This window comes from Protomyctophum parallelum, assembly GCF_964188405.1.
Source record: "Protomyctophum parallelum genome assembly, chromosome: 20".
In the NCBI taxonomy this organism is placed as follows: domain Eukaryota; kingdom Metazoa; phylum Chordata; class Actinopteri; order Myctophiformes; family Myctophidae; genus Protomyctophum; species Protomyctophum parallelum.
In genome coordinates, this window is record NC_139718.1 from 33401143 (window position 1) to 33414847 (window position 13705).

The window sequence follows — 13705 nt, forward strand, 5'->3', positions numbered from 1 at the left end:
TCGTAGTGGTTAAGATGTTGGCTTTCCACGTGGGAGACCAGGGTTCGATTCCCGGCTGTTACACTATCATATAAAAGAAGACCTCAACAGCGCTAAGAAACATCTGATTAATATGATTCTGTGTTATTTAAACTTTACTAACTGAAGGCTAACGAACAAAAGATCACTTCAAAATTACCAGGAGACTTTGCCTGAGAGTGTCTGACTGATGGTGCAATGGTCTAATCATCAGGCTTTCAGTACAGACATTCCATGTTCAAGTCCTGTTCCTCCTACAGCTCAATGCTGCAGTAATTTGAACTTTTCAAGGCTTGAATGAAAAATAAAAACTCAAAAGCACCAGGAGACATCTGCTGAATGCCCAAAGGTGCCTTGGCGTAATGGTGTGGAGCGCTTGACCCGTTGCCTCTGCTACAGGCAGTTGGCAGGTTCAAGTCCCATGTCATGACATCAAGGTGCTGGAGGACCATCGGGAGAGGGTGCTCTCTCCCCCTGTTTCCTGAGATGTAACAGTTGGGGCTTATGTCTGAAAGAACCCTGTCCAGCTAACCTTTTACCATGAAAATGTCCAATTTAACATAAATGGTAAATGGTGCATGCACAATCTCTGTAAAGCGCCTTGGATAAAGGCGCTACGCGCCTTTATCCAAGGTGCTTTACAGAGATTGTGCATTACATTCACCCATTCATACACCGATGGCAGCGGAAACCATGCAAGGCACCAACTAGCACATCGGGAGCAATTAGGGGTTCAGTGTCTTGCTCAAGGACACTTTGACAGTAACTCTGGGGGAGCCCGGGTTTGAACTGGCAACCTTACGGTTACCATCCAGGCACTCTACCCCTGAGCCACTGCCGCCCCACAAGGCACCTTGGGGCATTCAGCAGATGTCTCCTGGTGCTTTTGAGTTTTTATTTTTTATTCAAGCCTTGAAAAGTTCAAATTACTGCAGCATTGAGCTGTAGGAGGAACAGGACTTGAACATGGAATGTCTGTACTGAAAGCCTGATGATTAGACCACTGCACCATCAGTCAGACACTCTCAGGCAAAGTCTCCTGGTAATTTTGAAGTGATCTTTTGTGCGTTAGCCTTCAGTAAAGTTTAAATAACACAGACTCATATTAATCAGATGTTTCTTAGCGCTGTTGTTGAGGTCTTCTTTTGTATGATAGTGTAACAGCCGGGAATCGAACCCTGGTCTTCCACGTGGAAAGCCAACATCTTAACCACTACGACAATTAGAGTTTTGGAGTAGTCAGGCTGAGGCTGTGAGCCACTGCTAGAATAGCAGTAAATGAAGCTCAATAACTAGCATTAAACTTTAGGAAGAGTGGGATTTGAGCATGAACTCTCTGTGCTGAATAGCCCCTACTACAACATCACTCAGTAACATCTGCCTCTTTGTACTGTTGAAGCGATCTTTTGTATGTTAGCCTTCAGATAGTAAAGTTGAAAGAATCAAGAGTTGAACATAGACTCACGTTCATCAGAGTGTAACACCCAGGAATCGAACACAGGTCCCCTGCACTGAAGGCCAACATCTTAACCACTAAGCCAAAGCAACTGCCTATGGCTCAGGGGAGATATGAGACTTTTGAGGTTATCAGGCTGAGGCTGTGAGCCTTCAGTTAATACACCTCTAAATGTTCAAATCCCTGTTCTCCTATAGCTTTATAATGCTGGAGTGTTTCAACTTTACCAACTGAGGGCTAACACACACAATTACCAGGAGATGTTCACTGTGTGTCTGACTGATGGTGCAATGGTCTAATGATCAGTCTCTCTGTACGGACATTCTATGTTCAAGTCCCATTGCTCCTATATATAGCACAATGTTAATGTTTCTCATCCTCCGCAACACCCATTCTCATACACCGCTATACTTTTAAGTATGTTGCGGTAGAGAGAACGTCATCATTTTGGACCATGGGCTATAGCCCATATCGTACGGCATACGATAGCACGCCGTTTTTCATCATTTTTGAGGATTTGAAAAAAATGAAAAAATGAAAAAAACGATGGGTTATAGCCCATCGTTTTTTGAATTTTTGAAATAATTTTTTTATCCTCATTTTTCATCATTTTGGACCATGGGCTATAGCCCACATCGTACGGCATACTATAGCACGGCGTTTTTCATCATTTTTGAGGATTTGAAAAAAAGTGAAAAAATGAAAAAAACGATGGGTTATAGCCCATCGTTTTTTGAATTTTTGATAAAAAAATGTATCCTCGTTTTTTATCATTTTGGACAATGGGCTATAGCCCATATCGTACGGCATACTATAGCACGCCGTTTTTCATCATTTTTGAGGATTTGAAAAAAATGAAAAAAGCAACTGCCTATGGCTCAGCCATAGGCAGTTGCTTTGGCTTAGTGGTTAAGATGTTGGCCTTCAGTGCAGGGGACCTGTGTTCGATTACTGGGTGTTACACTCTGATGAACGTGAGTCTATGTTCAACTCTTGATTCTTTCAACTTTACTATCTGAAGGCTAACATACAAATGATCGCTTCAACAGTACAAAGAGGCAGATGTTACTGAGTGATGGTGTAGTAGGGGCTATTCAGCACAGAGAGTTGTTCAAATCCCACTCTTCCTAAAGTTTAATGCTAGTTATTGAGCTTCATTTACTGCTATTCTAGCAGTGGCTCACAGCCTCAGCCTGCCTACCTCAAAACTCTAATTGTCTTAGTGGTTAAGATGTTGGCTTTCCACGTGGGAGACCAGGGTTCGATTCCTGGCTGTTACACTATCATACAAAAGAAGACCTCAACAACAGCGCTAAGAAACATCTGATTAATATGAGTCTGTGTTATTTAAACTTTACTGAAGGCTAACGCACAAAAGATCACTTCAAAATTACCAGGAGACTTTGCCTGAGAGTGTCTGACTGATGGTGCAGTGGTCTAATCATCAGGCTTTCAGTACAGACATTCCATGTTCAAGTCCTGTTCCTCCTACAGCTCAATGCTGCAGTAATTTGAACTTTTCAAGGCTTGAATAAAAAATAAAAACTCAAAAGCACCAGGAGACATCTACTGATTGCCCAAAGGTGCCTTGGCTCAATGGTGTGGAGCGCTTGACCCGTTGCCTCTGCTACAGACAGTTGGCAGGTTCAAGTCCCATGTCATGACATCAAGGTGCTGGAGGACCATCGGGAGACGGTGCTCTCTCCTCCTGTTTCCTGAGATGTAATGGTTGGGGCTTATGTCTGAAAGAACCCTGTCCAGCTAACCTTTTACCATGAAAATGTCCAATTTAACATAAATGGTGAATGGTGCATGCACAATCTCTGTAAAGTGCCTTGGATAAAGGCGCTACGCGCCTTTATCCAAGGTGCTTTACAGAGATTGTGCATTACATTCACCCATTCATACACCGATGGCAGCGGAAACCATGCAAGGCACCAACTAGCACATCGGGAGCAATTAGGGGTTCAGTGTCTTGCTCAAGGACACTTCGACAGTAACTCTGGGGGAGCCCGGGTTTGAACTGGCAACCTTACGGTTACCATCCAGGCACTCTACCCCTGAGCCACTGCCGCCCCACAAGGCACCTTGGGGCATTCAGCAGATGTCTCCTGGTGCTTTTGAGTTTTAATTTTTTATTCAAGCCTTGAAAAGTTCAAATTACTGCAGCATTGAGCTGTAGGAGGAACAGGACTTGAACATGGAATGTCTGTACTGAAAGCCTGATGATTAGACCACTGCACCATCAGTCAGACACTCTCAGGCAAAGTCTCCTGGTAATTTTGAAGTGATCTTTTGTGCGTTAGCCTTCAGTAAAGTTTAAATAACACAGACTCATATTAATCAGATGTTTCTTAGCGCTGTTGTTGAGGTCTTCTTTTGTATGATAGTGTAACAGCCGGGAATCGAACCCTGGTCTCCCACGTGGAAAGCCAACATCTTAACCACTACGACAATTAGAGTTTTGGAGTAGTCAGGCTGAGGCTGTGAGCCACTGCTAGAATAGCAGTAAATGAAGCTCAATAACTAGCATTAAACTTTAGGAAGAGTGGGATTTGAACATGAACTCTCTGTGCTGAATAGCCCCTACTACAACATCACTCAGTAACATCTGCCTCTTTGTACTGTTGAAGCGATCTTTTGTATGTTAGCCTTCAGATAGTAAAGTTGAAAGAATCAAGAGTTGAACATAGACTCACGTTCATCAGAGTGTAACACCCAGGAATCGAACACAGGTCCCCTGCACTGAAGGCCAACATCTTAACCACTAAGCCAAAGCAACTGCCTATGGCTCAGGGGAGATATGAGACTTTTGAGGTTATCAGGCTGAGGCTGTGAGCCTTCAGTTAATACACCTCTAAATGTTCAAATCCCTGTTCTCCTATAGCTTTATAATGCTGGAGTGTTTCAACTTTACCAACTGAGGGCTAACACACACAATTACCAGGAGATGTTCACTGTGTGTCTGACTGATGGTGCAATGGTCTAATGATCAGTCTCTCTGTACGGACATTCTATGTTCAAGTCCCATTGCTCCTATATATAGCACAATGTTAATGTTTCTCATCCTCCGCAACACCCATTCTCATACACCGCTATACTTTTAAGTATGTTGCGGTAGAGAGAACGTCATCATTTTGGACCATGGGCTATAGCCCATATTGTACGGCATACGATAGCACGCCGTTTTTCATCATTTTTGAGGATTTGAAAAAAATGAAAAGATGAAAAAAACGATGGGTTATAGCCCATCGTTTTTTGAATTTTTGAAATAATTTTTTTATCCTCATTTTTCATCATTTTGGACCATGGGCTATAGCCCACATCGTACGGCATACTATAGCACGGCGTTTTTCATCATTTTTGAGGATTTGAAAAAAAGTGAAAAAATGAAAAAAACGATGGGTTATAGCCCATCGTTTTTTGAATTTTTGATAAAAAAATGTATCCTCGTTTTTTATCATTTTGGACAATGGGCTATAGCCCATATCGTACGGCATACTATAGCACGCCGTTTTTCATCATTTTTGAGGATTTGAAAAAAATGAAAAAAGCAACTGCCTATGGCTCAGCCATAGGCAGTTGCTTTGGCTTAGTGGTTAAGATGTTGGCCTTCAGTGCAGGGGACCTGTGTTCGATTACTGGGTGTTACACTCTGATGAACGTGAGTCTATGTTCAACTCTTGATTCTTTCAACTTTACTATCTGAAGGCTAACATACAAATGATCGCTTCAACAGTACAAAGAGGCAGATGTTACTGAGTGATGGTGTAGTAGGGGCTATTCAGCACAGAGAGTTGTTCAAATCCCACTCTTCCTAAAGTTTAATGCTAGTTATTGAGCTTCATTTACTGCTATTCTAGCAGTGGCTCACAGCCTCAGCCTGCCTACCTCAAAACTCTAATTGTCTTAGTGGTTAAGATGTTGGCTTTCCACATGGGAGACCAGGGTTCGATTCCTGGCTGTTACACTATCATACAAAAGAAGACCTCAACAACAGCGCTAAGAAACATCTGATTAATATGAGTCTGTGTTATTTAAACTTTACTGAAGGCTAACGCACAAAAGATCACTTCAAAATTACCAGGAGACTTTGCCTGAGAGTGTCTGACTGATGGTGCAGTGGTCTAATCATCAGGCTTTCAGTACAGACATTCCATGTTCAAGTCCTGTTCCTCCTACAGCTCAATGCTGCAGTAATTTGAACTTTTCAAGGCTTGAATAAAAAATAAAAACTCAAAAGCACCAGGAGACATCTACTGATTGCCCAAAGGTGCCTTGGCTCAATGGTGTGGAGCGCTTGACCTGTTGCCTCTGCTACAGACAGTTGGCAGGTTCAAGTCCCATGTCATGACATCAAGGTGCTGGAGGACCATCGGGAGATGGTGCTCTCTCCCCCTGTTTCCTGAGATGTAATGGTTGGGGCTTATGTCTGAAAGAACCCTGTCCAGCTAACCTTTTACCATGAAAATGTCCAATTTAACATAAATGGTAAATGGTGCATGCACAATCTCTGTAAAGCGCCTTGGATAAAGGCGCTACGCGCCTTTATCCAAGGTGCTTTACAGAGATTGTGCATTACATTCACCCATTCATACACCGATGGCAGCGGAAACCATGCAAGGCACCAACTAGCACATCGGGAGCAATTAGGGGTTCAGTGTCTTGCTCAAGGACACTTCGACAGTAACTCTGGGGGAGCCCGGGTTTGAACTGGCAACCTTACGGTTGCCATCCAGGCACTCTACCCCTGAGCCACTGCCGCCCCACAAGGCACCTTGGGGCATTCAGCAGATGTCTCCTGGTGCTTTTGAGTTTTAATTTTTTATTCAAGCCTTGAAAAGTTCAAATTACTGCAGCATTGAGCTGTAGGAGGAACAGGACTTGAACATGGAATGTCTGTACTGAAAGCCTGATGATTAGACCACTGCACCATCAGTCAGACACTCTCAGGCAAAGTCTCCTGGTAATTTTGAAGTGATCTTTTGTGCGTTAGCCTTCAGTAAAGTTTAAATAACACAGACTCATATTAATCAGATGTTTCTTAGCGCTGTTGTTGAGGTCTTCTTTTGTATGATAGTGTAACAGCCGGGAATCGAACCCTGGTCTCCCACGTGGAAAGCCAACATCTTAACCACTACGACAATTAGAGTTTTGGAGTAGTCAGGCTGAGGCTGTGAGCCACTGCTAGAATAGCAGTAAATGAAGCTCAATAACTAGCATTAAACTTTAGGAAGAGTGGGATTTGAGCATGAACTCTCTGTGCTGAATAGCCCCTACTACAACATCACTCAGTAACATCTGCCTCTTTGTACTGTTGAAGCGATCTTTTGTATGTTAGCCTTCAGATAGTAAAGTTGAAAGAATCAAGAGTTGAACATAGACTCACGTTCATCAGAGTGTAACACCCAGGAATCGAACACAGGTCCCCTGCACTGAAGGCCAACATCTTAACCACTAAGCCAAAGCAACTGCCTATGGCTCAGGGGAGATATGAGACTTTTGAGGTTATCAGGCTGAGGCTGTGAGCCTTCAGTTAATACACCTCTAAATGTTCAAATCCCTGTTCTCCTATAGCTTTATAATGCTGGAGTGTTTCAACTTTACCAACTGAGGGCTAACACACACAATTACCAGGAGATGTTCACTGTGTGTCTGACTGATGGTGCAATGGTCTAATGATCAGTCTCTCTGTACGGACATTCTATGTTCAAGTCCCATTGCTCCTATATATAGCACAATGTTAATGTTTCTCATCCTCCGCAACACCCATTCTCATACACCGCTATACTTTTAAGTATGTTGCGGTAGAGAGAACGTCATCATTTTGGACCATGGGCTATAGCCCATATCGTACGGCATACGATAGCACGCCGTTTTTCATCATTTTTGAGGATTTGAAAAAAATGAAAAAATGAAAAAAACGATGGGTTATAGCCCATCGTTTTTTGAATTTTTGAAATAATTTTTTTATCCTCGTTTTTCATCATTTTGGACCATGGGCTATAGCCCACATCGTACGGCATACGATAGCACGCCGTTTTTCATCATTTTTGAGGATTTGAAAAAAATGAAAAAATGAAAAAAACGATGGGTTATAGCCCATCGTTTTTTGAATTTTTGAAAAAAAAAATTTATCCTCATTTTTCATCATTTTGGACCATGGGCTATAGCCCACATCGTACGGCATACTATAGCACGGCGTTTTTCATCATTTTTGAGGATTTAAAAAAAAGTGAAAAAATGAAAAAAACGATGGGTTATAGCCCATCGTTTTTTGAATTTTTGATAAAAAAATGTATCCTCGTTTTTTATCATTTTGGACAATGGGCTATAGCCCATATCGTACGGCATACTATAGCACGCCGTTTTTCATCATTTTTGAGGATTTGAAAAAAATGAAAAAAGCAACTGCCTATGGCTCAGCCATAGGCAGTTGCTTTGGCTTAGTGGTTAAGATGTTGGCCTTCAGTGCAGGGGACCTGTGTTCGATTACTGGGTGTTACACTCTGATGAACGTGAGTCTATGTTCAACTCTTGATTCTTTCAACTTTACTATCTGAAGGCTAACATACAAATGATCGCTTCAACAGTACAAAGAGGCAGATGTTACTGAGTGATGGTGTAGTAGGGGCTATTCAGCACAGAGAGTTGTTCAAATCCCACTCTTCCTAAAGTTTAATGCTAGTTATTGAGCTTCATTTACTGCTATTCTAGCAGTGGCTCACAGCCTCAGCCTGCCTACCTCAAAACTCTAATTGTCTTAGTGGTTAAGATGTTGGCTTTCCACGTGGGAGACCAGGGTTCGATTCCTGGCTGTTACACTATCATACAAAAGAAGACCTCAACAACAGCGCTAAGAAACATCTGATTAATATGAGTCTGTGTTATTTAAACTTTACTGAAGGCTAACGCACAAAAGATCACTTCAAAATTACCAGGAGACTTTGCCTGAGAGTGTCTGACTGATGGTGCAGTGGTCTAATCATCAGGCTTTCAGTACAGACATTCCATGTTCAAGTCCTGTTCCTCCTACAGCTCAATGCTGCAGTAATTTGAACTTTTCAAGGCTTGAATAAAAAATAAAAACTCAAAAGCACCAGGAGACATCTACTGATTGCCCAAAGGTGCCTTGGCTCAATGGTGTGGAGCGCTTGACCCGTTGCCTCTGCTACAGACAGTTGGCAGGTTCAAGTCCCATGTCATGACATCAAGGTGCTGGAGGACCATCGGGAGACGGTGCTCTCTCCTCCTGTTTCCTGAGATGTAATGGTTGGGGCTTATGTCTGAAAGAACCCTGTCCAGCTAACCTTTTACCATGAAAATGTCCAATTTAACATAAATGGTGAATGGTGCATGCACAATCTCTGTAAAGCGCCTTGGATAAAGGCGCTACGCGCCTTTATCCAAGGTGCTTTACAGAGATTGTGCATTACATTCACCCATTCATACACCGATGGCAGCGGAAACCATGCAAGGCACCAACTAGCACATCGGGAGCAATTAGGGGTTCAGTGTCTTGCTCAAGGACACTTCGACAGTAACTCTGGGGGAGCCCGGGTTTGAACTGGCAACCTTACGGTTACCATCCAGGCACTCTACCCCTGAGCCACTGCCGCCCCACAAGGCACCTTGGGGCATTCAGCAGATGTCTCCTGGTGCTTTTGAGTTTTAATTTTTTATTCAAGCCTTGAAAAGTTCAAATTACTGCAGCATTGAGCTGTAGGAGGAACAGGACTTGAACATGGAATGTCTGTACTGAAAGCCTGATGATTAGACCACTGCACCATCAGTCAGACACTCTCAGGCAAAGTCTCCTGGTAATTTTGAAGTGATCTTTTGTGCGTTAGCCTTCAGTAAAGTTTAAATAACACAGACTCATATTAATCAGATGTTTCTTAGCGCTGTTGTTGAGGTCTTCTTTTGTATGATAGTGTAACAGCCGGGAATCGAACCCTGGTCTCCCACGTGGAAAGCAAACATCTTAACCACTACGACAATTAGAGTTTTGGAGTAGTCAGGCTGAGGCTGTGAGCCACTGCTAGAATAGCAGTAAATGAAGCTCAATAACTAGCATTAAACTTTAGGAAGAGTGGGATTTGAACATGAACTCTCTGTGCTGAATAGCCCCTACTACAACATCACTCAGTAACATCTGCCTCTTTGTACTGTTGAAGCGATCTTTTGTATGTTAGCCTTCAGATAGTAAAGTTGAAAGAATCAAGAGTTGAACATAGACTCACGTTCATCAGAGTGTAACACCCAGGAATCGAACACAGGTCCCCTGCACTGAAGGCCAACATCTTAACCACTAAGCCAAAGCAACTGCCTATGGCTCAGGGGAGATATGAGACTTTTGAGGTTATCAGGCTGAGGCTGTGAGCCTTCAGTTAATACACCTCTAAATGTTCAAATCCCTGTTCTCCTATAGCTTTATAATGCTGGAGTGTTTCAACTTTACCAACTGAGGGCTAACACACACAATTACCAGGAGATGTTCACTGTGTGTCTGACTGATGGTGCAATGGTCTAATGATCAGTCTCTCTGTACGGACATTCTATGTTCAAGTCCCATTGCTCCTATATATAGCACAATGTTAATGTTTCTCATCCTCCGCAACACCCATTCTCATACACCGCTATACTTTTAAGTATGTTGCGGTAGAGAGAACGTCATCATTTTGGACCATGGGCTATAGCCCATATTGTACGGCATACGATAGCACGCCGTTTTTCATCATTTTTGAGGATTTGAAAAAAATGAAAAGATGAAAAAAACGATGGGTTATAGCCCATCGTTTTTTGAATTTTTGAAATAATTTTTTTATCCTCATTTTTCATCATTTTGGACCATGGGCTATAGCCCACATCGTACGGCATACTATAGCACGGCGTTTTTCATCATTTTTGAGGATTTGAAAAAAAGTGAAAAAATGAAAAAAACGATGGGTTATAGCCCATCGTTTTTTGAATTTTTGATAAAAAAATGTATCCTCGTTTTTTATCATTTTGGACAATGGGCTATAGCCCATATCGTACGGCATACTATAGCACGCCGTTTTTCATCATTTTTGAGGATTTGAAAAAAATGAAAAAAGCAACTGCCTATGGCTCAGCCATAGGCAGTTGCTTTGGCTTAGTGGTTAAGATGTTGGCCTTCAGTGCAGGGGACCTGTGTTCGATTACTGGGTGTTACACTCTGATGAACGTGAGTCTATGTTCAACTCTTGATTCTTTCAACTTTACTATCTGAAGGCTAACATACAAATGATCGCTTCAACAGTACAAAGAGGCAGATGTTACTGAGTGATGGTGTAGTAGGGGCTATTCAGCACAGAGAGTTGTTCAAATCCCACTCTTCCTAAAGTTTAATGCTAGTTATTGAGCTTCATTTACTGCTATTCTAGCAGTGGCTCACAGCCTCAGCCTGCCTACCTCAAAACTCTAATTGTCTTAGTGGTTAAGATGTTGGCTTTCCACGTGGGAGACCAGGGTTCGATTCCTGGCTGTTACACTATCATACAAAAGAAGACCTCAACAACAGCGCTAAGAAACATCTGATTAATATGAGTCTGTGTTATTTAAACTTTACTGAAGGCTAACGCACAAAAGATCACTTCAAAATTACCAGGAGACTTTGCCTGAGAGTGTCTGACTGATGGTGCAGTGGTCTAATCATCAGGCTTTCAGTACAGACATTCCATGTTCAAGTCCTGTTCCTCCTACAGCTCAATGCTGCAGTAATTTGAACTTTTCAAGGCTTGAATAAAAAATAAAAACTCAAAAGCACCAGGAGACATCTACTGATTGCCCAAAGGTGCCTTGGCTCAATGGTGTGGAGCGCTTGACCCGTTGCCTCTGCTACAGACAGTTGGCAGGTTCAAGTCCCATGTCATGACATCAAGGTGCTGGAGGACCATCGGGAGACGGTGCTCTCTCCTCCTGTTTCCTGAGATGTAATGGTTGGGGCTTATGTCTGAAAGAACCCTGTCCAGCTAACCTTTTACCATGAAAATGTCCAATTTAACATAAATGGTGAATGGTGCATGCACAATCTCTGTAAAGCGCCTTGGATAAAGGCGCTACGCGCCTTTATCCAAGGTGCTTTACAGAGATTGTGCATTACATTCACCCATTCATACACCGATGGCAGCGGAAACCATGCAAGGCACCAACTAGCACATCGGGAGCAATTAGGGGTTCAGTGTCTTGCTCAAGGACACTTCGACAGTAACTCTGGGGGAGCCCGGGTTTGAACTGGCAACCTTACGGTTACCATCCAGGCACTCTACCCCTGAGCCACTGCCGCCCCACAAGGCACCTTGGGGCATTCAGCAGATGTCTCCTGGTGCTTTTGAGTTTTAATTTTTTATTCAAGCCTTGAAAAGTTCAAATTACTGCAGCATTGAGCTGTAGGAGGAACAGGACTTGAACATGGAATGTCTGTACTGAAAGCCTGATGATTAGACCACTGCACCATCAGTCAGACACTCTCAGGCAAAGTCTCCTGGTAATTTTGAAGTGATCTTTTGTGCGTTAGCCTTCAGTAAAGTTTAAATAACACAGACTCATATTAATCAGATGTTTCTTAGCGCTGTTGTTGAGGTCTTCTTTTGTATGATAGTGTAACAGCCGGGAATCGAACCCTGGTCTCCCACGTGGAAAGCAAACATCTTAACCACTACGACAATTAGAGTTTTGGAGTAGTCAGGCTGAGGCTGTGAGCCACTGCTAGAATAGCAGTAAATGAAGCTCAATAACTAGCATTAAACTTTAGGAAGAGTGGGATTTGAACATGAACTCTCTGTGCTGAATAGCCCCTACTACAACATCACTCAGTAACATCTGCCTCTTTGTACTGTTGAAGCGATCTTTTGTATGTTAGCCTTCAGATAGTAAAGTTGAAAGAATCAAGAGTTGAACATAGACTCACGTTCATCAGAGTGTAACACCCAGGAATCGAACACAGGTCCCCTGCACTGAAGGCCAACATCTTAACCACTAAGCCAAAGCAACTGCCTATGGCTCAGGGGAGATATGAGACTTTTGAGGTTATCAGGCTGAGGCTGTGAGCCTTCAGTTAATACACCTCTAAATGTTCAAATCCCTGTTCTCCTATAGCTTTATAATGCTGGAGTGTTTCAACTTTACCAACTGAGGGCTAACACACACAATTACCAGGAGATGTTCACTGTGTGTCTGACTGATGGTGCAATGGTCTAATGATCAGTCTCTCTGTACGGACATTCTATGTTCAAGTCCCATTGCTCCTATATATAGCACAATGTTAATGTTTCTCATCCTCCGCAACACCCATTCTCATACACCGCTATACTTTTAAGTATGTTGCGGTAGAGAGAACGTCATCATTTTGGACCATGGGCTATAGCCCATATTGTACGGCATACGATAGCACGCCGTTTTTCATCATTTTTGAGGATTTGAAAAAAATGAAAAGATGAAAAAAACGATGGGTTATAGCCCATCGTTTTTTGAATTTTTGAAATAATTTTTTTATCCTCATTTTTCATCATTTTGGACCATGGGCTATAGCCCACATCGTACGGCATACTATAGCACGGCGTTTTTCATCATTTTTGAGGATTTGAAAAAAAGTGAAAAAATGAAAAAAACGATGGGTTATAGCCCATCGTTTTTTGAATTTTTGATAAAAAAATGTATCCTCGTTTTTTATCATTTTGGACAATGGGCTATAGCCCATATCGTACGGCATACTATAGCACGCCGTTTTTCATCATTTTTGAGGATTTGAAAAAAATGAAAAAAGCAACTGCCTATGGCTCAGCCATAGGCAGTTGCTTTGGCTTAGTGGTTAAGATGTTGGCCTTCAGTGCAGGGGACCTGTGTTCGATTACTGGGTGTTACACTCTGATGAACGTGAGTCTATGTTCAACTCTTGATTCTTTCAACTTTACTATCTGAAGGCTAACATACAAATGATCGCTTCAACAGTACAAAGAGGCAGATGTTACTGAGTGATGGTGTAGTAGGGGCTATTCAGCACAGAGAGTTGTTCAAATCCCACTCTTCCTAAAGTTTAATGCTAGTTATTGAGCTTCATTTACTGCTATTCTAGCAGTGGCTCACAGCCTCAGCCTGCCTACCTCAAAACTCTAATTGTCTTAGTGGTTAAGATGTTGGCTTTCCACGTGGGAGACCAGGGTTCGATTCCTGGCTGTTACACTATCATACAAAAGAAGACCTCAACAA